A 27,138-nucleotide genomic window follows, 5' to 3' on the forward strand; every position below is an offset into this window, starting at 1 on the left:
GAGCCCATCGGCAAACGCAACAACGCGTCAGCGTTGGCGTGCTGGGCCGTGGGGCGATAGTGAATCTCATAGTGAAAACGAGACAAGTATAAGGCCCAACGTTGCAGGCGGTGAGCTGCCTTATCTGGAAGCGACGCCGAGGGGCTGAACAGAGAGACCAGCGGCTTGTGGTCGGTGATGAGGTGAAACTTAGAACCATACAAAAAAACGCTGAACTTTTTTAGAGCATAAATGATAGCGAGCGCCTCCTTTTCGATTTGAGAGTAACGCCGTTGGGCATCGTTGAGGGTCTTGGAAGCGTAGGCGATGGGTCGTTCCAACCCATCCTCATACCGATGGGCGAGAACAGCCCCTAGGCCATACCGTGACGCGTCAGTCGCCAGAACCGAGTGCTGACCCGGACGGAATGTGGCAAGACAAGGCGCCAACTGCAAATGAGCCTTCAGGCAGACAAAAGCCTGCTCACACTCGTCGGACCAGCAGAAAGGAACGTTTTAGCGTAACAGCTGATGCAGAGGATGAGCCACCGCTGCCACGGAGGGAATCAATTTGTGATAATAAGCAATCTTGCCTAGAAATGCCTGAAGTTCTTTGACCGTAGACGGCTGGGGTAGAGCAGTAATGGCCGCAACATGCTGTCGTAGAGGACGTATACCCTCACGGGACAAGTGGAAACCAAGATAAACAATGGAAGGTTGGAAGAACTGTGACTTGTCCAGATTGCACTTCAACCTAGCCGAATGCAGAACCCGAAACAGCGAACGCAAATTGTGAAGGTGCTCCTCAGTGGAGGCCCCCATGACAATGTCATCCAGGTAGTTGATGCAGCCGGGAAAGGAAGCCGTGAGCTGTTCCAAAAACCGCTGAAAAATGGCCGGCGCGCTAGCGACGCCAAATGGTAACAGCTGGTACTGATACAACCCACAAGGAGTGTTGATGACGAGAAATTCCTTGGAAGAAGCATCCAACGGCAACTGATGGTATGCCTCCGATAAGTCAAGTTTGGAAAAGAACTGGCCCGCAGCGAGCTTGGTAAATAACTCCTCAGGACGGGGAAGAGGATAAGTGTCAATGAGGCTCTGAGCGTTGACAGTGGCTTTAAAATCACCACACAATCGCAGACTCCCGTTTGGTTTAGAAACCACCACGATTGGCGATGCCCATTCGCTGGAGGTATCAGGAAGGAGGATCCCTGAAGCTGTTAACCTGTCTATCTCAGCCTTGACAGGTGCACGCAACGCCATCGGAATAGGGCGTGCCCGGAAAAACTTAGGGCGAGCCGTAGGCTTAAGAGTAATGTGGGCTTCAAAATCCTTGGCACGACCCAGACCAGCAGAGAACACGGACGAGAATTTAGAACACAATCCATCCAGCTGGTGATACGGAATATCCTCAGATATGAGGTGCACATCATCATCAATGGAGAACCCGAACAACTGGAAAGTATCATAACCGAACAGGTTTTCAGTGCCAGCATGATCCACCACATAAAACGTGAGGGGCCGAACAACTGACTTGTAGGCAGTGGAAGCATCAAACTGGCCAACGATAGGAATTTTCTGCTTATTATAAGTTCTCAGATTTTGCGTAACTGGAGACAAGGGAGGGGAGCCCAACTCCAAATACGTGCGAGAATTAATGAGAGTTACTGCAGAGCCAGTGTCCACTTGCATGCGAATGTCTTTATCCAGAACACGAACAGTAACAAACAACTCATTTGTTTGAGAAAGCACACAGTTAACGTCCATGTCCGATGCCTCGTCCTCGTCGACAGGAACTTTAGGGGACTGACACACAGAAGCAATGTGGCCTTTTTTCCTACTTGAATTACATGTGGCCCAACGTTTTGGACACGCGGCCCTGTCATGCTGTACGAAACAACGTGGACAAGAAGGAAGTGCGGAACGAACCTGCTTCTGTGGTTGCTGTTTTCGCTGCGAGCGTGGTGGCCCAACGCGACGTTGTTGACGCGAGTGAACCGCCGCCACATCGTCGTTCCCCTGTGAAACAGGCAAATTGTCCGTGTCGAAAGTGGTCTGTACAGCGCCTACATCACACCACGCGTCTATTTGCGCACCAGCAGCGTGAGACACTTCAAAAGATTGAGCGATGCTTAGAACTTCCGACAACGACGGGTTTGGCAGTTGTAAGGCACGTTGCCGAACTTCTTAATCAGGAGCAAGCCGGAGAATAGCATCCCTAACCATTGAATCAGCATAAGACTCATGATGAGTGTCCGTGACAAACTGACATTTCCTACTCAGACTGTGTAGTTCCGCCGCCCAAGCCCGGTAGGATTGATGGGGCTGTTTACGACACCGGTAGAACGACACGCGGGCGGCAACGACATGGGTGTTTTTTCGGTAATAGTTAGACAATAAGTCACATTTCTTGGAAGGACAGAGAGGCTGGTTCCCGCAGAGGGGCTAACTGAGATAGCAGCTGATAGATCCGTGGGGAAATCCAAGATAGAAATAACGACTTACACATAGGAGCGTCGACAACGCTGAAAGCCAAGAAGTGTTGCCGCAAACGCTTCTCATAATCCTCCCAATCTTCAGCGGCCTCGTCGTAAGGAGGGAACGGAGGCGGAGAAGAGGAAGACAGACGACGAGTAAGCGACGTCGACAACGCCTGAATAGCAGCCGTCAGCTGTGTTTGTTGGTCAATGAGCGCTTGCAGAAGCTGTTCCATGTCTGCCCCGACACGAACACACAATTCCACAACACAGGAAAAAAAATATCCCATCCTCGTCGCCAAAAAGTGTTATAACCTTTAATCCTAATAAATTGCGTGGATATACAACGTAGAGCAATAGCGAGTTACATGCTTCCAACTCCGAATCTGTCACTCCACTGCCGTGCCGTGACATGCGGCCGGCGCCGTTCATAGCCAGGTGGCGCTCCCGCGCTCGGCCGAGCTGCGGAGCGCCTCTATCGCCGTGTTCGCGTACTGACGTAGCGGCACTTTGAAATCTCGTGGCACTGTCACAACAGGAACCGTAATGACAAGCATCACTCAGCCAGATCTCAGTACAGCCAACCTCATCTTCCTCACAAGGGGGGAACTACTGCAGTAAGGCTTCCAGTTCTTTTGGTGGTGCTGGTCATCTCAGTACCTGCATCATCTGCAGCAGTGGGCCAAGTGGCCTGTCTCAAGTCAGAATGTGCATCCTGGTGCATTGGTCATAGTAAGAGAAGATAATCTGCCAGCCGTATGTTGGGAGCCGGCCATGATTGAAGAAGTCCACCCAGGGTGTGATGGAATAGTGCAAGTGGCCACTATTTGCACACTGCAAGGGTTTTCAAGAGACCAATCTGCAAGGCTTAGGCCAACGGCCTTACCGCAGTGGTAACACTGGTTCCCATCAGATCACCGAAGTTAAGCTCTGTCAGGCTGGGCTAGCATTTGGATGGGTGACAATCTGGTCTGCCGAGTGCTGTTGGCAAGCGGCATGCACTCAGTCCTTGTGAGGCAAACTGAGGAGCTACTTGATTGAGAAGTAGTGACTCTGGTCTTGGAAACTGACATATGGCTGGCAGAGTGGTGTGCTGACCACTTGCTCCTCCATATCCACATCCAGTGATGCCTGTGGGCTGAGGATGACACGACGGCCAGTCAGTACCTTTGGACCTTCGTGGCCTGTGCAGGAGGAGTAATCTGCAAGCTTTGCCCTTCACCAAATGATGTGATACAAAAGTGATCAGTGTATTCATGTTTTTTATTTGTGTGTTTTCTCCTTTTGTCATGTACGTACCTTGCAGCAGGCTCCGTGTACTTCATTATTTTTTATGTTTAAATGTATATTTGTTTATGTGATTGTGATTTCCAGATACCAGTTACAAACTCTATGGAGAGAATACCTGGTTGAAGGGTGCAATGTTGTGTGTATTTACTTGTGTTATTTTCTGTGATTTAGCAGGACTTGTGTTACTTGTATTATTCTGGAAAGAAATTAATATTTCTTTGGCAGCTGGTATGTTTGGTTGTTACATTGGCCTGAGTCTCTGGACAGCGCTGCCCTCTCTGGAGGTATCTGTACATGAGGGATAGTGGTTTGTGGGCCACCCTTCCAAAGGCACCTAATGGTACACTCGCCACAACGAGCGAGAGATTTGGCAGTGGTGAATAGGCTGTCGGTTGGACAGTTGTCCTTAGCTCATGGCCGCACAAGCCATATAAATGGCAAAGATGTATATTTTGATTGTTAACTTACCTATGAATAATAAGGGATTATCCCAACTCTCAAGTTTCATTACTATCTGAGTGGATTCGAACCATTATACAGTCCTCTTCAATTCATCGTCTTATGGTAAATTTACATTTTCGTCTGCAGACACTAACATAGTGATTAGTCAAAAAAAAATTACAGATGCAAGTACAGCCAAATTTGGAAATAAAAGCAAACAGTGGGCCCCTTGGGGAGCTGCTGTGAATCTCTGTCTTGGGAGAGCTTCCCAGGTACCAAACATACCTCAAGTACTGTCCTCATCTGTGGATCCTGGATCCACCATTACTAATCCATTTGACTACAAGTGGCAAGCCAGTGAAAGGTATAGGTGCCCTGTACAGGCTAAGCAGGTACCAGGGAGAACTCAGGGTGTTATGCTGACCCCTAACTAACAGGATTGAAGCGCTGTCTCTCCCTGAAATTGAAACTCTGTCATTGGTACTCATTTCACCTGCTGGGGAACTTGATTTGTCCTGTCTCAACAGGAGACAAACTCAAGAGGATTGGATCTAATAATCATCAGCAGTTCAAATGTATAGTGAATAACTGTACTCTTTAGGGAAATGACAGCAAGAGACAGGACCAAACACCATGTGGACTCAGAGTATGGGCCCAGCAGCCTCATTCAACAGCTTTGCACCAGCTGTTGAGCGAACAGAGTGGATCCAACTTCAGATTGTGGCCCATTTTAGACGAAAAACAATGCCTGTCATCTGTACTCTGAAATCATACTTGAATCATTACAGTGACTGCAAGAGAAAATTGAGAAGATTGGCCATGTGGATGGAGTTTCAACAAAGCTCACAATTTGCAGCATTGTCTGTAGAAGTGACCATGGTTCCCCCTTTCTCAGTCAAGTGGAAGGATTGAACCATAGACTTTGAAGGTTATGTGGCAATCTAGGCAGCACATTCCAAGCTTTGCATCATAGGGTTGAGAATTTTAGGATCTTCCTATAGGTCAGCTGTTCACTACACATCAGAGGCTGCTACCAGGCAGCTGACTGTGCATGGTGCACACAAGGGTTTTTCAAATTAGATGGCTCTCCATCCAGTCTAGGCAATTACAGTTGTAGAGGACCCAGAGCTATTAGTGTAAGATTCAAAAGGTGCTCCCCACAGGCAAGAGTACAAATATACTAGTAGTTAAGTGCTGAAGCATTCACAACAAATTACCAGTGTTTGAAGCACTCCTGAAAAGCAGTGAAGCTCACATGATCCTAGGTACAGAAAGCTGGTTAAAACTTTAAGTTGATAGCATTGAGATTTTTGGGAAAAAGGATAGACTAATGAGACATGGAGATGGTGTATTTATTGCAGTAGACAGGAAATTCAGATCCATAGAGATAAAAATTGAAGCTGTTTGCAAGACTGTTTGGGCAAGACTCAGTATCAAGGGTGGGTGTAATATGTAACTGGATCCTTCTATCACCAACCAGACTCACCACCTGATGTTATTGAAAACTTTAGAAAAAAACCTCAGATAACTTGTACTTAAGTTCCCCAGTCATACTGTAATCTTCAGTAGAGACTTTAATCAACCAACAATCAATTGATAAAATAAGACATCCTGTGAAACATTATCAAATGCTTCCCTGAAAACTGCCTAGAACACATGGCCCAGAACCCCACTCATAACGGAAATATATTAGATCTAATATCCAATAAATAGACCTGAAGAATTTTATGATGCCCACATTGAAACTAGCATTAGTGATCATGGTGTGGTTATGGCAAAATGATCACTGTGCTTATAAAATGTTACATATGTTCCTGAAGTGAGTAAGTTCTTTTCTTAGAGCCTTTGAACTGGGAGTTGTGGAGTTGAAAGATTCAACTCTCTGACCAAATTGCTTAGCTCAAATTGTACAAAATGTTGGGATGTTTCTTGTACACCTGCCCAATCAGGATATTTACAAGAAACATCTGATATACTACTTGATTCAGAATGCATTATCTGAAGTTTTTTTGGATAGAAAGGTACATTAACACCAGAACCATGTAGTATAGCTTTTCTAGCAGACTCCAAATCAGTATAAATCATTCCACTCATGTTTGTTGCATTGAAGCCTTTTACTTTGCAAATGCTGCAGTAACAGTCATCTGGGTGGTTCTTTGGTCAATGCCACACCATTGGAACTCAAAGAGTAATGGACTTTAATTTTCCCTTTGACTAGTTTCTTAAATCCACAACACAAATGCTACACACTTTAGGCTATGAAGGGCCCAAGGTTGATCTTAATCTGCCAGTTTCACTACAAAATAAACAAAAGAGAAACTTTTAACAAATGAGGTTATGTTCTGTCTCAGAGAGGCTATCATAAAACATCCACAAATATAAGAAAATATATCTGGATTGTTCAAATACTTTCTCCTCTACATGGTTACAGCTGAACAAATAAACCAAGCCAAACAGTCTGCTGAAACTTTCTCCTAAATACTCTTGTTCAAAACTCATTGAGTAACTTGGATTTGATTCCCACCATTATAACAGTGGAAAGTCTGCCCCCGGTAGCTGAGTGGTCAGCGTGACAGTATGTCAATCCTAAAGGCCCGGGTTTGACTCTCGGCTGGGTCGGAGATTTTTTCCACTCAGGAACTGGTAGTTGTGTTGTCCTAATCATCATCATTTCATCCCCATTGACGTGCAAGTCGCTGAAGTGGCATCAACTTGAAAGACTTGCACCAGGTGAACGGTCTACCTGATGGGAGGCCCAAGTCACATGACATTATTTATTTATAATGGTGGAAAGTCCTGCTATCTGCTGATATGTCCTATATAATGAAAACCACACAATGCATGTTGTACCACCATATAGCGAGACCTTCAGAGGTGGTGGTCCAGACTGCTGTTCACACTGGTAACTCTAATACCTAGTAGCATGTCGTCTTGCACTGATGCATGCCTGGATTCGATGTGGCATACTATGCACAAGTTCATCAAGGCACTGTTGGTTCAGATTGTCCCACTCATCAATGGCGGAGTTCAGCATAGGTCCCTCTGAGTGGTTGGTGGGTCACATCATCCATAAACAGGCCTTTTGAATCCATCCTACACATGTTTGATAGGGTTCATGTATGGAGAAAATGCTGGCCACTCTAGTCAATTGATGTCATTATTCTGAAGGAAGTCTTTCACAAGATGTGCACGATGGGGGTGGGATTTGTCGTCCATGAAGATGAATGCCTCGCCTATATGCTGCCAATATTGTTGCACTATAGGTCGGAGGATGGCATTCATGTGTGCTCCCTGCCGCCGTTGGATAAGCAGCTGCAGCAGCAAGTCGTATACTCCTAGCTCACTCATTTGTTACATAGTTTAATTCTTAATTTCTTTGCGTGTTTTTGGTACTTGCATTGTTTAATTCATAGATTTCGGGCGTATTATAGTATTTGAGAGTTGTAGCATCGCGTTTTAGTACCTGAATAGTGTAAATTCGCGTAGTCGTTTGTCTACTGTTTTGTTTTGAACGGCCAGTGTCGGTTGGTCGCAGTCAGTGTGCTCCCTGCTGCCGTTGGATAAGCAGCTGAGCAGCAAGTCGTATACTCCTAGCTCACTCATTTGTTACATAGTTTAATTCTTAATTTCTTAGCGTGTTTTTGGTTCTTGCATTGTTTAATTCATAAATTTCGGGCGTAATATAGTATTTGAGAGTGTAGCATCGTGTTTTAGTACCTGAATAGTGTAATTTCGCTTAGTCTCCTTCCGCCGCCGAGCAGTGTCAGCAGTGCGCAAGTAGCAGCATTACTGCATTTACTAGGCAATCTTGTATTTTAATAACCGTTTAAATTTTGTCGATTTGTTTGCGCTCTCTGTAGATTAGTTCAGACGTTCTTTGCAAAACAGTTTTTAGCATGGATAGGGACTGCAACTGCTGTGTTCGGATGCAGGCTGAGTTGGCATCCCTTCGCTCCCAGCTTCAGGCAGTGTTGGCTTCGGTCACACAGCTTGAGGCTGTTGCCAATGGGCATCACTGTGGGGGTCGGGATGAGGGTTTGTCGGGGACGGCCAGCTCGTCCCACGCATCCCCTGATCGGACTACGACTGTGGTTGCCCGGGATACTGCCCGCATTGAGGCTGATCCCTCACCTGTGGTAGAGTGGGAGGTCGTTTCAAGGTGTGGCAGGGGGCGAAAGACATTCCGGAGGGCTGAACGGAAAGCCTCTCCAGTTTGTCTGACGAACCGGTTTCAGGCTCTGTCTCAGGCTGATACTGATCTTCGGCCTGACATGGCTGCTTGTCCTGTTCCAGAGGTTGCCCCTCAGTCTGCAAGATCCGGGCAGTCGCAGAGGGTGGGCTTACTGGTAGTTGGGAGCTCCAACGTCAGGCGCGTAATGGGGCCCCTTAGGGAAATGGCAGCAAGAGAGGGGAAGAAAACCAATGTGCACTCCGTGTGCATACCGGGGGGAGTCATTCCAGATGTGGAAAGGGTCCTTCCGGATGCCATGAAGGGTACAGGGTGCACCCATCTGCAGGTGGTCGCTCATGTCGGCACCAATGATGTGTGTCGCTATGGATCGGAGGAAATCCTCTCTGGCTTCCGGCGGCTATCTGATTTGGTGAAGACTGCCAGTCTCGCTAGCGGGATGAAAGCAGAGCTCACCATCTGCAGCATCGTCGACAGGACTGACTGCGGACCTTTGGTACAGAGCCGAGTGGAGGGTCTGAATCAGAGGCTGAGACGGTTCTGCGACGGTGTGGGCTGCAGATTCCTCGACTTGCGCCATAGGGTGGTGGGGTTTCGGGTTCCGCTGGATAGGTCAGGAGTCCACTACACGCAACAAGCGGCTACACGGGTAGCAGGGGTTGTGTGGCGTGGGCTGGGCGGTTTTTTAGGTTAGATGGCCTTGGGCAAGTACAGAAAGGGCAACAGCCTCAACGGGTGCGGGGCAAAGTCAGGACATGCGGGGACCAAGCAGCAATCGGTATTGTAATTGTCAACTGTCGAAGCTGCATTGGTAAAGTACCGGAACTTCAAGCGCTGATAGAAAGCACCGAAGCTGAAATCGTTATAGGTACAGAAAGCTGGCTTAAGCCAGAGATAAATTCTGCCGAAATTTTTACAAAGGTACAGACGGTGTTTAGAAAGGATAGATTGCATGCAACCGGTGGTGGAGTGTTCATCGCTGTTAGTAGTAGTTTATCCTGTAGTGAAGTAGAAGTGGATAGTTCCTGTGAATTATTATGGGTGGAGGTTACACTAAACAACCGAACTAGGTTAATAATTGGCTCCTTTTACCGACCTCCCGACTCAGCAGCATTAGTGGCAGAACAACTGAGAGAAAATTTGGAATACATTTCACATAAATTTTCTCAGCATGTTATAGTCTTAGGTGGAGATTTCAATTTACCAGATATAGACTGGGACACTCAGATGTTTAGGACGGGTGGTAGGGACAGAGCATCGAGTGACATTATACTGAGTGCACTATCCGAAAATTACCTCGAGCAATTAAACAGAGAACCGACTCGTGGAGATAACATATTGGACCTACTGATAACAAACAGACCTGAACTTTTCGAATCTGTATGTACAGAACAGGGAATCAGTGATCATAAGGCCGTTGCAGCATCCCTGAATATGGAAGTTAATAGGAATATAAAAAAAGGGAGGAAGGTTTATCTGTTTAGCAAGAGTAATAGAAGGCAGATTTCAGACTACCTAACAGATCAAAACGAAAATTTCTGTTCCGACACTGACAATGTTGAGTGTTTATGGAAAAATTTCAAGGCAATCGTAAAATGCGTTTTAGACAGGTACGTGCCGAGTAAAACTGTAAGGGACGGGAAAAACCCTCCGTGGTACAACAACAAAGTTAGGAAACTACTGCGAAAGCAAAGAGAGCTCCACTCCAAGTTTAAACGCAGCCAAAACCTCTCAGACAAACAGAAGCTAAACGATGTCAAAGTTAGCATAAGGAGGGCTATGCGTGAAGCGTTCATTGAATTCGAAAGTAAAATTCTATGTACCGACTTGACAGAAAATCCTAGGAAGTTCTGGTCTTACGTTAAATCAGTAAGTGGCTCGAAGCAGCATATCCAGACACTACGGGATGATGATGGCATTGAAACAGAGGATGACACGCGTAAAGCTGAAATACTAAACACCTTTTTCCAAAGCTGTTTCACAGAGGAAGACCGCACTGCAGTTCCTTCTCTAAATCCTCGCACAAACAAAAAAATGGCTGACATCGAAATAAGTGTCCAAGGAATAGAAAAGCAACTGGAATCACTCAATAGAGGAAAGTCCACTGGACCTGACGGGATACCAATTCGATTCTACACAGAGTACGCGAAAGAACTTGCTCCCCTTCTAACAGCCGTGTACCGCAAGTCTCTAGAGGAACGGAGGGTTCCAAATGATTGGAAAAGAGCACAGATAGTCCCAGTCTTCAAGAAGGGTCGTCGAGCAGATGCGCAAAACTATAGACCTATATCTCTTACGTCGATCTCTTGTAGAATTTTAGAACATGTTTTTTGCTCGCGTATCATGTCATTTCTGGAAACCCAGAATCTACTATGTAGGAATCAACATGGATTCCGGAAACAGCGATCGTGTGAGACCCAACTTGCCTTATTTGCTCATGAGACCCAGAAAATATTAGATACAGGCTCCCAGGTAGATGCTATTTTTCTTGACTTCCGGAAGGCGTTCGATACAGTTCCGCACTGTCGCCTGATAAACAAAGTAAGAGCCTACGGAATATCAGACCAGCTGTGTGGCTGAATTGAAGAGTTTTTAGCAAACAGAACACAGCATGTTGTTATCAATGGAGAGACGTCTACAGACGTTAAAGTAACCTCTGGCGTGCCACAGGGGAGTGTTATGGGACCATTGCTTTTCACAATATATATAAATGACTTAGTAGATAGTGTCGGAAGTTCCATGCGGCTTTTCGCGGATGATGCTGTAGTATACAGAGAAGTTGCTGCATTAGAAAATTGTAGCGAAATACAGGAAGATCTGCAGCGGATAGGCACTTGGTGCAGGGAGTGGCAATTGACCCTTAACATAGACAAATGTAATGTATTGCGAATACATAGAAAGAAGGATCCTTTATTGTATGATTATATGATAGCGGAACAAACACTGGTAGCAGTTACTTCTGTAAAATATCTGGGAGTATGCGTACGGAACGATTTGAAGTGGAATGATCATATAAAATTAATTGTTGGTAAGGCGGGTACCAGGTTGAGATTCATTGGGAGAGTGCTTAGAAAATGTAGTCCATCAACAAAGGAGGTGGCTTACAAAACACTCGTTCGACCTATACTTGAGTATTGCTCATCAGTGTGGGATCCGTACCAGGTCGGGTTGACGGAGGAGATAGAGAAGATCCAAAGAAGAGCGGCGCGTTTCGTCACTGGGTTATTTGGTAACCGTGATAGCGTTACGGAGATGTTTAATAAACTCAAGTGGCAGACTCTGCAAGAGAGGCGCTCTGCATCGCGGTGTAGCTTGCTCGCCAGGTTTCGAGAGAGTGCGTTTCAGGATGAGGTATCGAATATATTGCTTCCCCCTACTTATACTTCCCGAGGAGATCACGAATGTAAAATTAGAGAGATTAGAGCGCGCACGGAGGCTTTCAGACAGTCGTTCTTCCCGCGAACCATACGCGACTGGAACAGGAAAGGGAGGTAATGACAGTGGCACGTAAAGTGCCCTCCGCCACACACCATTGGGTGGCTTGCGGAGTATCAATGTAGATGTAGATGTGGATGTAGCCATTATGGCACCTTCCATGACCACCAGAGGTGTACGTTGACCCCACATAATGCCACCACAAAATAGCAGTGAACCTCCACCTTGCTGCACTCACTGGACAGTGTGTCTAAGGTGTTCAACCTGACCGGGTTGCCTTCAAACACATCTCTGATGATTGTCTGGTTGAAGACATATGTGACACTCATCAGTGAAGAGAACGTGATGCCAATCCTGAGCAGTCCATTCGGCATGTTGTTGAGTCCATCTGTACCATGTTGCATGGTGTTGTGGTTGCAAAGATGGATCATACCATGGTCATCAGGAGTGAAGTTGCACATCATGCAGCCTATTGTGAACAGTTTGAGTCATAACACGATGTCCTGTGGTTGCACGAAAAGCATTATTCAACATGGTGGCTTTGCTGTCAGGGTTTCTCCAAGCCATAATCCATAGGTAGCGGTCATCCACTGCAGTAGTAGCCCTTGGACGGCTTGAGCAAGGCATGTCATTGACAGTTTCTGTCTCTCTGTACCTCCTCCATGTCTGAACATCACTTTGGTTCACTCCCAGATGCCTGGAAACTCCCCTTGTTGAGAGCCCTTCCTGGCACACAGTAACAATGTGGACACGATCAAACCAAGGTATTGACTATCTAGGCATGGTTGAATGACAGACAACATGAGTCCTGTGCCTCCTTCCTGGTGGAATGACTGGATCCCCTCCATCTAACAGGCACTGCTCATGCATGGTTGCTTACATCTCTGAACGGTCAAAGGGACTGTGTCTGTGATACAATGCCCACAGTCAACATCTATTCTCAGGAGTTCTTGGAACTACAGTGATGCAAAACTTTTTTGGTGTGTGTATATGAATGAATTTCTGATCTTGTGAAGAAACAAGACCAAGAGCCAACCAACAAAATCGTATCAACAGTGATGAGATACAACCAACAATGACGGACCAGATCAAATGAAAGAGTACTTTACAACTACTATAGGGACATCAAAAAGGAAAGATAAGTGCAAATTATTTATGAAATTAATTTTAGATAAAAAAAATTCAGTGTTTCAGGAAAATTTTATTCACAAAAATCTGTATGCAAACAATGGTATTGCATCATCCAGCATTCTTATCAAAACTTTTCCATCAGATAATTTACATCCAGTGGCTTTTCTGCACCACTGTATAGTAGATAATTTTGTGTCAGACATGAGTGAAACTCAAAAAATTAAATTTGTTAAAAGATGTCTTGAAGGAATGCTCTGTTTTGGGTAAATTAAAATTTAAGCCAGTGGGAAACATATCAATGTTTTGGAAAATTTGATCAGAAGCTGAACAGGGGAGAATTAAAAATTAATTTTTGAGTGGTCCTCATTATAGGAAAGGGATGGTACTCTGAAAGAGTTTCATAAGAACTAACATAAGAAATTAACACACCTCGACAAACCATTTGATGAAATGACACTGTCTGATGCACTTAACAGGAGACTACCAGAAAGGTTGCAGTGGGATTTAATACATGGAAATGATGATTGTCTTGAACAATTTTTACGATATGTTGACAGGCTGAATGGTATAGTAGAAAGAAGTATGTACAATAATAATCGAAATGACAGAAATCATAATGGGAATAGCTGCAGAAACAGAGATATTGGTAACTTCTATCAGGGTCAAAATGTTAACAGAGACAGAAATTTTGAACGTCAGCGGAATAGAAATAATGCGGAAAACAGTTTAATAGAAGAAACAATCATAGAGGTAACTACTCAGGAAATGGCAGTCCGCCTCAATGAAGGTCCACAGTTTTGGGGTGAGGAAACACAACAAGCACAGGACCTCTAATTTACACCTACTATTAGACAATAACAACAGTGCTAATAATATGGCACAGGAATCTGAAGTTGAACAGAAGGAATATCAGATTTCTCATTTATGTTTTGATCAAAAGTTTTGAGGTATTATGTTTAATTATAATGTAGGTACTAATCACAAACCAGAAACTGAGATTAGTGTGAATTTTGATGTAGTATGTACTAAAGATTTTTTTTCTCTTGGTCAGTAAACAGTTTTATTGAAGTATGTAAATCAGGTGGTTTTTGATGTAGATGTGAATGAAAGCTGTGAAATAATTGAGGTTGGTAAGTCTGAGACTGGTAGTTTATTGCAATTGAATGTAGGTGAGGTGAATGACTTTGATGGAGATGAGACTTGCGTTGTTAATGATGTTGTTGGTAAAGCAATTTTGGAAGAATATGATGATGATGATAATGATGATGATAATGGAACGTTGTTTATTGTGTAAAATGAAGTGATTTCTATAGGACTGTGTTTTCAAGTTTGATACATATATACCTTGAGACTAAATGAGTAGATCCTTTTACGATTTTGAAATGGGACAATGTTCATAATTTGTAGTGCAAATATTAGGAATCATATCTTAGTATATCTGCATATTGCCTTATTAGTTCATTTACTCATTGCATTAATTTTAGTATCAGGTATTTGTGGAATTTAAGAATAATGAAGTTCCAGAGTTATTTGTGAATGATGTTGACAATACAGTTAAGGTAAGTGAGGTATGTGATGATGTAAGTGAGAGTCATGAAATACCAGTCCAGTCGAAGCAGTTTTTCGTTAATGTCATGCAGAGTAATGATCCAAAGAGTAAAGGTGAGTTATCTGTAAGCCTAGAGAATAAAGGTGAAAACTTTTTGAAGTTTTTTTGGGACCAGATTGATGATAACATACATAAATGTGCATTCTGGAATAAGTTAGCTATGGTTAGTCAAAACTTGTATCCAAATTGGTGGAATGAAGTGAAAGAAGATCTAAGTAGGAAGTATAATTTTGACAGTGATATATTTTGTGTTCCTTCTGTAATAAGTGATGTTAGTTGTGCTATGGGATCCATTCATTGTAACCAAAGTAAAACTATGATAACAGTAAAATTGATAAAACCCTGCAGTGCGGATGTAGAATTTGATGAAATAAAAAGTGGTCTTTTACATGAAGTGTCTAATAACAGAGATGATGAGTCAGATTTTGGATGTCCTTACATTAAGACTAAGATTGTTCAGTGGGAAGGGAACAGTTTGACTGAAATAAAGGTAGCCCAAGCTGTGGCATATCAGAACGATTTAGAGACAAGATCAAGTATAGGAAGAATTCTGTGGAGACGTCCATTGTACATGCAAAAGTAATATGAGCTACTGGTAAGCAAAGCAAGTATGTGAAATGTCAAAGAGAACAAGACCTATGAACATGGATGCATAATGACTCCTAGTCTAGAAGAAAATATACACTATCTTTGTAGATTTATAAAGACTATATAATTTTGTTTTGTTTATTATGTAAAATGAAGTGATTTCTAAAGGTCTGTCTTATCTATTGACTGAGTTTAAATCTATGATACACTATATAATTATGTTTTGTAATAGATTTGTGTTTTCAAGTTTGATACTTATATACCCTGAGACTAAATGAGTAGATCCTTTTACAATTTTGAAATGGGACAATGTTCATAATTTGTAGTACAAATATTAAGAATCATATCTAAGTATATCTGTGTATTGCCTTGTTAGTTCATAACTCTGATTATTAACGTTTCATGTGTGAACAGTTTTTAGTCTTATCTGATGTAAATCTTTCATAATTGCTTTTGGAATGTAAATAGGGAGAGCATATGCTGAGTGATGTGAAGAAGGTATTGACCACATATTTAGTACACAAAACAATATTTTCAGGATTTGATGCATGTGCTAGACAGGAAATTACCAATCCGCTGGAGCATGTGATGTGAACTGCAGGGAAGAAACTTAGAGGTGTTGGCAGATCTAATCCCGCAAACTGCTGTATGGCTGCACCCTGCTGCACCAGTAAACTTACAACAGATTGTGGGTGCTGGGTACCGTACTCAAGTACCTGTTGATTGGATCTGTGTTGTGACTGATATTTGTGAACTGTTAGCCAAGACTGCTAAAGACAGTGTTATTCAGCATAAATGCATTTTTTTTTTTTCAATTAGGGTGATTGACTATCTAACGTATTATGCAACTTGAAATCAATAGGTATTTTTTTTATCAATTGTAAATGAATCTTCTAGGTCTCTATGTATGTAGGTTAGTCTGTAGGGTCAATTAGCAAATAGTGTGAAAGACATTTCCTAGTATAGACAATATAACAAGATTTATACATGTCTGCTTTCATACACTGATTTTGGTTCTCAAGCTACTGAATTATGTCATCATTCAAAGCTAATTATGACTCTGTTTACGTGTATTTATGATTATGAACTTTACTCATTTTGTTGTGTCGAAACATTTTTTGCTGGTTTGTAACCGGTGTGGTTTGGAGTCATGGGACAATCCCCAACTGTAAGCTTAGACTCTAATATTTTTTCATTATTTTGTCCTTTCATGAGTCAACATATCCTTAAATAATCTGGTTTATGTGGCTGATTGATTTTGTACAATATTCCTACTCATGGTTGAATATATTCTTCTGATCTGTGCACGGCACTGTGAGTTTTTCGAGTTGACTCACGCATTGTACATTTAGGCTATGAATTTTTTTCTCTTCTCCTTTGAAGATTTTTAAGTTATGATTTTATGGATCTAATGTTGCAATTTGTAATTTTAGTAATTTACATTGTCTCTGTATTTATTTATATAGTTTAGTATTGCAATGTTGTAGTTTTGACTTTGTATCAATTGTTTTGTGACAGAATGTTCCACAGATCTGAAAATCTGAATGCCATGTCCTCATATATGTATAGATTATGACTTGTATAGGAGATATTTTTCTTAAGTTTTCTGTAATATGTTATGTATCAGATACTTCTCTACACGTGTATTCTATCTTTTGACATCATTTTGTAAACTTTTTGGTAAACCTTATAGTCTCTCACAATATATCATAAACACATTGTTTCCACATTTTTTCAGGGCGTATTCTAAAGGGACACTCTCTTTTAAAATTAACTTCATTCAACAGAAGTAATCGATACCAAAAATATTTTAAAATCTTGTACAAGTTAATGTTACAATGAACATGTACTAACTCTATATGTAAAGTTAAAATTGCTCTTCTTTTAGAAACATCTGAAATCACAAAATATCTGCACACTGAAAATTCATATTATTAATTGCATGATCTGATGCTAATTATTAAATTTATTTCTGGACTCATTTATAAAATAATGATATAACTTGGTGAAGATTCTTCTTTTGTCAAAGAAGTTTGTAAACTCTTTGGAATATTGTTAATACCATAGATTGAGTTAGTAGTGGGCATGCATCTGATATGGTTGGACATGTTTTTAATTTTGGCAATAAGAATGTAATTTCTGATTTAAAAGTGGAGATTGTAAAGACGGTATGATATTGGAAAATGTGAAAAAATAAAAATCAAGATAAAAACAGACAGCTCTTCAGTCGTTATCATGTCATTTGGAACCTACAATGTCAAAAATTTTAGCCTTGAGAATCAACCCCTACAAGTGACAAACTGAAGCCAACTATGAGTAAAGAAGATAAGTAAAAAAGTTATTTGTACATCTTACTACTTGCAAACCTTATTAAAAGAATTAGTTATTTTGAAAAGAGTGACAATCAACAAATTTTGTGAAGGAGGGTAAGATTACAATGTTTATAATTTATTTCTATGATTAAATATACAAATTCCCTTTTTTCTTTCATAAGAAACCTTAAGATTGAATAGTAGCAGTTTCTCAGAAGGCAGGCTGTTACAGACTTTTTAAAGATCTGTAGGTCAGGAAGAGATTTTACATGTCTTGATTATCTGTTGTATGGATTTGTTCCTACATGATATACACCTTTTTGGCATAATGTGGTGTTACAATGACTAATATGTATGTCACCATCTGACCTTGTACTGTAATCATGGACACTTTTTGTTTTGAGGAAAACGATTTTCTTTTCTCAGTGTACTTTGTGTTCAGGTGCATCACTACTTCCGGTATATAAATGCAGGGAAGGGTTAAGATCTTTAGATCTTTAAAGACAGAAAATGATACCATACTTCAGTATTGAATACACACAAGCAAAGAACACAGCCCTAACTGTTTGTTCATTATAATTGTTACAAAGAATTCTTACCACATAGCTCAGTTTTGCCAGTTTTGAATTTAGGGATGTGACATGAGAGCTCCATTTAAGATTTTCCTTGGTATGAATCCCAAGAAACTTAATTTCAGTGACAGCACTAATGTTTTGGTTATCTATACATATTATGGCTGTGCTGCATTTTTATTTTGATCTGTGTGGAAATTCATGAGTACTGTTTTCGGGGGATTAACTACCAGCCTCTTTCTGGTTAACCATTCAGACACTTCTTTCATAATATCTTTTGCAGATGCATAAGATTTTCTTCTTTATTTCCTTCAGTCAATAGGCTGGTGTCATCTTGAAACAAACTGTAAATCTGCAAACACATTATAACTAAGCTTACATATTGTCCTTACTGCCTTTTTTTAATTTTTTTTTAAATTTCTTTTATTTTTTTTATTTTTAAATGATGAATACCCTATTTACAAACTTGGCAGCAGCACATCCCCACACCTTAATTTCATAAGTGAAATGTGGACAAACTAAAGCATAGTAGATAACACTCATTTGATTTTAATTAAGAACTTGTGCCACTGTCCTCATCGCATAAATTGATTTACTTAATTTTTGCCACAAGAAATCAGTATAATACTCCCAAGAGAGGTGATGCTCTAACATCATGCCAAGGAAAGCCAATTTATCATACAGTTTTATCTGTGTACCATCAGACACAGTACAGAATTTCCATTCAGCATGTTTGTGGTGCACTGGAAAGTCAATTAAACTTGTCTGACTGATGTTTAAGGTTAAATGATTTTTTTCAGATGTAATCGTTCAATTCAAGTAAGACATCAATACAATTTTGGGCCAGATTGTTGATGCTGGGGCTCCAGTTAACAACTGTTCTGTCATTTTTGTAGTTCAGTAACTGGCTGTTGTGTTCTATGGACAGATCATTTATATATAATATGAACAATAATAGCCCCAGAACACGCCACACTTTACTATTGGTGGACTGGAATTATACTTCTTAATAAAGTTGCTCACTTCAAATGAGAGTTGTGTGACCTGTTATCTGTCTTACAGGTACAACTTTAAAAGATTTTTGGCTATTCTATGTTACCAGAAGTTTCCAGTTCAACAAGTAGCAGCTGATTAGATACTGTGTTAAATGCATGTGACTGACCTAGTAACAAACATGCCATGCTTTCTTTTCTCATTTAACTTCATAAGTACCTTATGTTCTATGTCACATATGGCAGAAGCAGTTAAACAGCCTTTCCTATAACCATGTTGGATTCCTTACAACACCTTTTTTTGACAGGGAAGTGTTCTAATCTTAGTGCAATAATCTTTTCCAATAAATTGCTCAGGACCAGAATTAGTTGATTAGTTAGTAGTTTTTGACTTTGACGGTACTACCTTTTTTGAGCAACAACTTGACTACTGTATATTTTAATTCAGACACACCTTTATTCAAATTTTCATTGAACAGGTGGATCATATCAGGAATGAGCGAATGTTTGTGCCTTTTTAGGATCAATATAATGTCCAGTATCCTTGTCATCAATTTGTTGTAGAATCTTAGAAACTATTCTGAGCTCAAACATAATTAACTGAATGACCTCCTACATGCCAACCAGTGTTGATTCTCAAAACATTGATCACATGAAACCCAACTTGCACTTTTGATACATGGTGTATTGAAAGCTTTGGATCGGGGCAATCATGTAGATGCAGTTTTTCTAGATTACCAAAAAATCATTTGGTTCAGTACCACATATACAGTTATTACCAAAAATATTGTTGTATGGGGTATCAAATAAAATTTATGTTTGGGTTGAGCTTTCTTTGGTAAGGCGGATGTAGCATATTATCTAGGATGGAGAGTCATTGGCAGATATATAAGTAACTTTGAGTGTGTCCCAGGGAACTGTGCTGGGACCAATGCCGTTCACATTGTATATCAATGTTCCTCAGTATAGTGGTAAAAGTAACCTGAAAAATTTTACAGGTGATGCTCTTATTTTTAATAAAATACTGACTGAAGGAAGATATAAAAATTTTCATTTTCATCTCAATAAGATCTGACAGTGAAGAAAAGATTGGCAACTTGCTTTAAATGTTCAGAAATGTAAAATTGTGTACTTCACAAATGAAAAATGTAGTATCCAAAGACCGTATTGTCACTGAATTCACAACTGTAATCCATCATCTCATACCTGGGTGTAACATTTTTTAGGGATTTAAAATGGAATGATCACATAGGCACAGTTGTGAGTAAAGCAGGTGGTACACTCTGATTTACTGGTAGAATAATGAGGAAATGCAATTAGTCTACAAAGGAGATTGCTTGTGGATTATTTATGTAATCCATTATAGAATATCACTCAAGAGTTTGGGACCCAAAACAAATAGGATTAATAGGGGTATTGAATATATACAGAGAAGGGCAGCTCAAATGGTCACAGGTTCGTTTGACCCATGGGAGAGTGTCATAGTGAAGAAGCTGAACTGGCAGACTCCTGAAGGTAGATGTAAGCTTTCCCAAGGTGGCCTGCTTACAAAATTTCAAGAGTTGGCATTAAATGATGACTCTAAAAATATATTACAACCATCTATTTATCTCTCCAATAGGGTCATGAGGACAAGATTAGATTAATTACAGCATGCACGGAGGCATTTAAATGATTTCTTGTGACACCTCATATGTGTTTCAAACAGGAAATAACTGGTACTATGTGATGTACCCTCTGTCATGTCCTTCACAGTGGTTTGTAGAGAATAGATGTAGATCTACTACAAAAATTTGATGGAAACGTAATTACTGGAATCATTTATTCTGTAAAATATTTTGGGGTATGCATATGGAACAATCTGATGTGAAATGGAGGTATAAAATTATTCAAAGCTAATGCAGAGACCAGACTGAGATCCATTGGAAGAATTCTCAGGAAATACAGTCCATTAACAAAGGAAATAGCTTAAAAAACACTTGTTTAACGAATACTAGAATATTGCTTGGCAGTGTGGGTTTCATACCAGATAGCACTGACAAAGGAAATAGATAAGATCCAAAGAACAACACATTTCATTATAAGGTTCATTCAGTAAATGCAAAAGCATCATGGAGATGCTCAGCCAACTCCAGTGGCAGTCACTGCAAGAGATGCTTTCTGCATCACAGTATGGTCTACTGTTAAAAGTTCCAAAAGTGTACATTCCTAGAAGAGTCATGCAATTATTGCTTCCTCCTATGTATATCTTATGAAAAGAACATGAAGATATAATTAGAGAGATTTGAGCTCACAAGGGGGATTATTAGCAATTGCTCTTCTTGTGAAACATAAGTGACTGGAACACCAATAGGGGGATGTGACAGTGGTAGGCAAAGTACTTCCACCATACAGCAAAACATTGCTTGTGGAGTATAGATGTTGAATCAAATGGCTGAAAACAGTGGCAGATTGTCCAAAATATAAAATATATTCAAATAAACATTTAAAAGTGTGAGGGAATAAGAACTCGTATTGTGACTTGGTTTAGTGAGGTAGAAAATAAACTGGATGGACTAAAGTTTACTCTGGACTGATGTAGAAATGCTTTTATGAAAAGCAACAATAATACTGAAATAGTACATACTGTCATACAACACAAATATTCAAATGATGAGTGTGACAATTTTCTTATTGTGAAAGGATTTTGATCATATGTATGGACACAAATATAAATTGATTGTAAAAATGAATTCTGTAAAAGAAATAAACAATAAACACTAATGTAAAATGTGTGAAGAAGCTTGCATTTATATGATGCTCAACTATGCAAATATCTATGATTAAAGTAGATAATAGCTTTATTACAAATCTGGCTCAAATATCAGGGTGTTTAAATGAATTCTTCATAAATGTGGCAAAGTTAGATGTTGATATAGCAGTGTATCGGAGTAAAGTGAATGCCTTTGGAATCCACCAAGAAGCTGGGTATCTTATGGATTTTAAAAAAGTCATTGAAACAGTGTGTGGCATAATAGTACCTCCCCTAACAAAAATATTCAACCAGTCCTTTGAACAGGGATGCTTTCCCAGTGTTTTGAAGTACACCAAATTCAGATCTCTCTTCAAGAAAAGGTTGAAGGAAGACATGAGAAACTATCAGCCTATTTCTATTCTTCCAGTTCTGTCAAAAGTATTAGAGAAAGTAACTGCAGATCAGATAAAAACTTTATTGTAAAAAATGATATTATTGTAAGTTACTAATTTGGAATTTAACCAGGAATAAACACTCTGGATGCAGTGAATAGCTTTACTGAAAAGATAGGCAATTCATTGGATCAGAGGAGTAAAGTTGCAGGTATCTTCTGTGATCTCACAAAAGGATTTGACTCCTTGAACCATGTCTTGCTTATTTACAAATTAGACAGATACAGGATTAACAATAATGCTCTAAATTGGCTAACATTATACTTATACAACAGAAAACAAAGGGTAACTATCATCTCACATGCACCGAATTATTATTCTGAACGGAGTACAGTATTACAAGATGTGGCTCAAGGCTCCATTTTGGGCCAGTCCATTTCCTATTCTAATTAAATGACTTATCCACAAATATAAATTCCCCATCAGTTCTGTTTGCAGACAATAGCTCTGTTTTAAATGAACATGATGATGCAGAAAGAATTCTAAGCTCCATCGTAAGCACACTGGATACTTTAGAAAACCAGTTCCAATTAAATGGGTTGAAACCGAACATTGCAAAAACCTATATGGTATATTTCAAAACCAAACATTCGAAATGCGTGGAACTCAAAACAGAACATAACAATCAGCGTGTGAAAGAAGTTGACAATGTCAAATTCCTGGGACTGTGCTGGAATACACTATTGACTTCCTATCAAATAAGCTATGCAATTTTGCATTTGTATTGAAAATACTAGAAAATTCCACTGACGTGCATACATGAAAAATTGCTTATCATAGTTATTTCAAATTTGTCATTAGATATGGGATAATTTTCTCAGGAAGTTCAAGTACTGTATCTTGAATACTGAAACTGTCTTGTCAACCATTATTCTGAAAATTGCAAATCCTAACTGTTCCCTCCACGCACATTTATGAAATTATAACCTTCCTACACAGCAGACAAAAATTATTTGAGGAGCATCATTACTAGTCAATAGAAAAATCCATAGAGGATGAAATGATCATTTGAACAAGGGGTAATTGAGTGTTAGATTTTATTGTATGTATGTATGACAAAAGTGTATTAGTATTACTATGATGCTGTCTGTTAACATCAGCTGTTTCTTGGTTTATGCTGAAAATTTTACCACAATTTGACTTGTCTCCTGTATGTTTAATCAAATGATTTAGATTATGTATGTTTTGAGACAAATAAAACACAGTTCACATGTGTTCTACTTTCAGTGTGCATATAATATTGTTGTAATAAGCCATAATCCACAAATATACCAACTGTGTACTTATTGTGTATATGTGTGACAGGGATATGAAATTAAAATAGAATTGTAATAAAGCTTAAGTATGTGAAATCAGGTTATGTAAATTTTCATCACATTGTTTCATGTCATCAAAGCATCATATCTTACTATGACTTCTCCAACACAAAATGAAAGTTTTGTGCATTACCATTGAATGTCTTGTACAAGATTGATTCAGAGGACAAATAAATAAAGAAATAAATGGATTTGAACAATGTGCACAGACTAGAAATAAATATACTAACCTTGCAATTGAACCAAATGTGGACTTTATTGTAGATCAAAATGACAAAGTGTTACAAAAATTTAGGAATACTGTATCAAAGAAGGTACAGTCAAATTAATGTCAGGAATTAGCAGGTTGTTATACAGAAAATATTTCTAAGGAAATCGAGGGCAGTTTCATGTTGTTAATATAGTCATGTAAAGGCCAACAGATGTTCAAGAGTGTTGAAAGTTCTACTGTGGGAAAACATATACAAACTCAGATTTGTAGGTGATATGTTTATCTGGAAATTAATAAGGAAATCTGTTAAGAGGAAAATGTTTTTTCATCATTGTTATGTTTTGCTAAGAATTTGAGCATCAGGAGCCATAACAAACATTTGGAAACAGAAATATGTAATAACAGGTTGTAGAACACAATGATGTTGCAATTCAGGGACACATTAGCTATTTTCATCATAAGATCTTTGCAAACACAAGGCCCCAGCTGTGTAGCACTCTTTCCAGATTTGCATTCTTCTGTGCTGCATTAGTTATTCAACTTTTCTGTTCATTTTTACAAGTTATGTCTTGCTACCATTCTATCCTCCCTCCATTAGGTTAAAAACATGCCAGTAAGTAATAAATGCTGCTAACTCTGCAGGAACGTACCTACAACTACTGCATGGGGGGAGGGGGGGGGGGGGGGCAACATTATAATTTAGGAAGGTAAAACTGTCTTCACCCACCACATAAAAAGGTTTTGCTGTTAACGCCAATAGAGTCAATCAAGCAGAAATTAAAAAACCAACAAATATGTTAGCATCCATATTGCAAGTGGGTAAAACTGCAGAGAGAAAGTAATTGATCCAAGCGTCTTTAAATAAAACATATATATTGTAGCTGTTGAGGTACTTATTTATGGAAAAGCAACTAATTTTAAGCTAACATTGGAGGTAAATATATATTTTTGAATATCATTATTAATCATTTATATTAAGCAATAATATTATTATATTAGTTTTTGTATTTAAATTGTGACACTTTGGCATTTTGCTGTAACTTCAGGTCGTAAGTTAATTTAAAAATAAACAATAATTACTTTAATTTAAAGTATTATATTTAGCCTTTTATGTCTGCTAACTTACTAATAATTTCTTCACAATCTAGTTGCACCGCCAGATCATGATGAACACTAATTAGAGCAAGACCAGTAAGTCTTTCACCTCCCATTTTACTCTTTATGTAAGTTTTTAGCCTTTTCATAGTCAAGAAACATCTTTCAGGAGTCACCATTGACACTGGGAGTGTGGTTAGTATGATAAGAAGCTTTTTTATCGAAGGGAAAAACAGTTCATCACACGGATCAATAACTTCTACTGCAGTGACAGGTTTTTCCTCTACAGATTTCCAGTGATTGTGCCACAGCTCATATTCATTCAGAATTGTTGTGCCTACATTCTCAACAAGAAATATTTGCACCATCTTCTTAAGATTTCTTTTGTCCTGGAGTCATTATTGGTTTTCTCAGGCAGAAGCATCTGAATTCCTTCAATTGTTACTTCATGTGGTTCAAAACGAGCATCAAGTTCTGTGATCACATGTTCAATAAAAGGGTAAAATACATTTCGGCAAAAATATATTTCAGCAGTTTCTCCTGGTACATTGCTGCATTGGGTTTGCCTTCCAGTGGGGCTTGGAACAGTTATGTCAGTTGAGCTCATCTGCTTTGCCTGCTCAAAAAGAACTGAGAACTCACTTTCATTCTGAATATTTCGTAGAGTAGTTTTAACTGTTTTCGCATAACTGCAAGTGTTCATTAGGTCAACATTGACCTTCTGCATTGCTTTATTCAGTTTTGCTGTATATCAAAAAACTTACGGAAATGTTCCTCCATAATTGTGTACGAAATGTAATAATGATCAACAACGGTTCTTGTTTTGGATGTCTAGTCATACTTTCAACAAGTCACTTAACATTTCTGTGAGTAGCTTAATAAGTCTTTTAGTTTCAATGTCTGTCATCATGAAGAAAGACGGTACGGTATCTGCATTCCCGTGCATATATTACATGTTTTGTACTTGGCAGTGAAAATTTAAAAGGATTTTACATTTTGCCAAAGAAAGTTGAATTCCGCTACATTTTTAACAATTTCAGAATTTTGCCACTATGCCACGAAGGCCAAAAAACTCTAATATGCATAATGGAATTCCGCTACGGTTGGCAAGATTGCACTCACTTCCATTGCACATATAGTGAGGGTGGAGGTAGACAAACTGCCACAGGGCACAGCTATTTTTTGCAGCCTCAATCCTCCATGGCTTGACACTACGTCAACCAAGCGCAGTGCGCAACTATTTTGTGGCACGGGGTTTCAAAAGCAGGTATTCTTCTAATATTGCCATTTTTTGTGTGTAAACTAAGGAAAAGAGGGGGGGGGGGGGGTTCTGGACCCCCCTGGACCTCCCCTTACATACGTCCGTGTAACTCTGAATCATAATCTCAGTGCAATGTGGAAAGTTATTCAAAGATGAGTGTACTTGAAAAGAGAAAAAAACTGTTTAAGTTTTTGAAATAAAATGTTGTCATATTGATCCAACTTAAAAATTTGTCAGAATGAGATAATACTGAATGTGTTTCATGCTGCTATAATAGAAAGTTTCTTTACAGTCATAACTGAGTAGCCTGAATTATTTTTTATTTTATTTTATTTACTTGTTGCTTTTTATTCACTAATGTAACTAGCACTATGAATAGCACATACTTTGTAATTAATATATGTTGTTGTTGTTGTTGTTGTTGTGGTCTTCAGTCCTGAGGCTGGTTTGATGCAGCTCTCCATGCTACTCTACACTGTGCAAGCTTCTTCATCTCCCAGTATGTACTGCAGCCTACATCCTTCTGAATGTGCTTAGTGTATTCATCTCTTGGTCTCCCTCTACGATTTTTGTCCTCCACACTGCCCTCCAATACTAAATTTGTGATCCCTTGATGCCTCAGAACATGTCCTACCAACTGATCCCTTCTTCTACTCAAGTTGTGCCACAAACTCCTCTTCTCCCCAATCCTATTCAATACCTCCTCTTTAGTTGTGTGATCTACCCATCTAATCTTCAGCATTCTTCTGTAGCACCACATTTCGAAAGCTTCTATTCTCTTCTTGTCCAAACTATTTGTCGTCCATGTTTCACTTCCATACATGGCTACACTCCATGCAAATACTTTCAGTAATGACTTCCTGACACTTAAATCTATACTCGATGTTAACAAATTTCTCTTCTTCAGAAACACTTTCCTTGTCATTGCCCATCTACATTTTATATCCTCTCTACTTCGAACATCATCAGTTATTTTGCTCTCCAAATAGCAAAACTCCTTTACTACTTTAAGCGTCTCATTTCCTAGTCTAATTCCCTCAGCATCACCCGAC

The 27,138-nt window shown here is 39.7% G+C and overlaps 1 pseudogene; it reads left to right on the top strand.

Annotated features, from left to right (window-relative positions):
- Positions 1 to 3,330: 3,330 nt before the first annotated feature.
- LOC124726455 lies at positions 3,331 to 3,448 on the top strand (annotated as a pseudogene).
- The last annotated feature ends 23,690 nt before the right edge of the window (positions 3,449 to 27,138 follow it).

Source organism: Schistocerca piceifrons, chromosome 1 (assembly GCF_021461385.2).
Source record: "Schistocerca piceifrons isolate TAMUIC-IGC-003096 chromosome 1, iqSchPice1.1, whole genome shotgun sequence".
In the NCBI taxonomy this organism is placed as follows: domain Eukaryota; kingdom Metazoa; phylum Arthropoda; class Insecta; order Orthoptera; family Acrididae; genus Schistocerca; species Schistocerca piceifrons.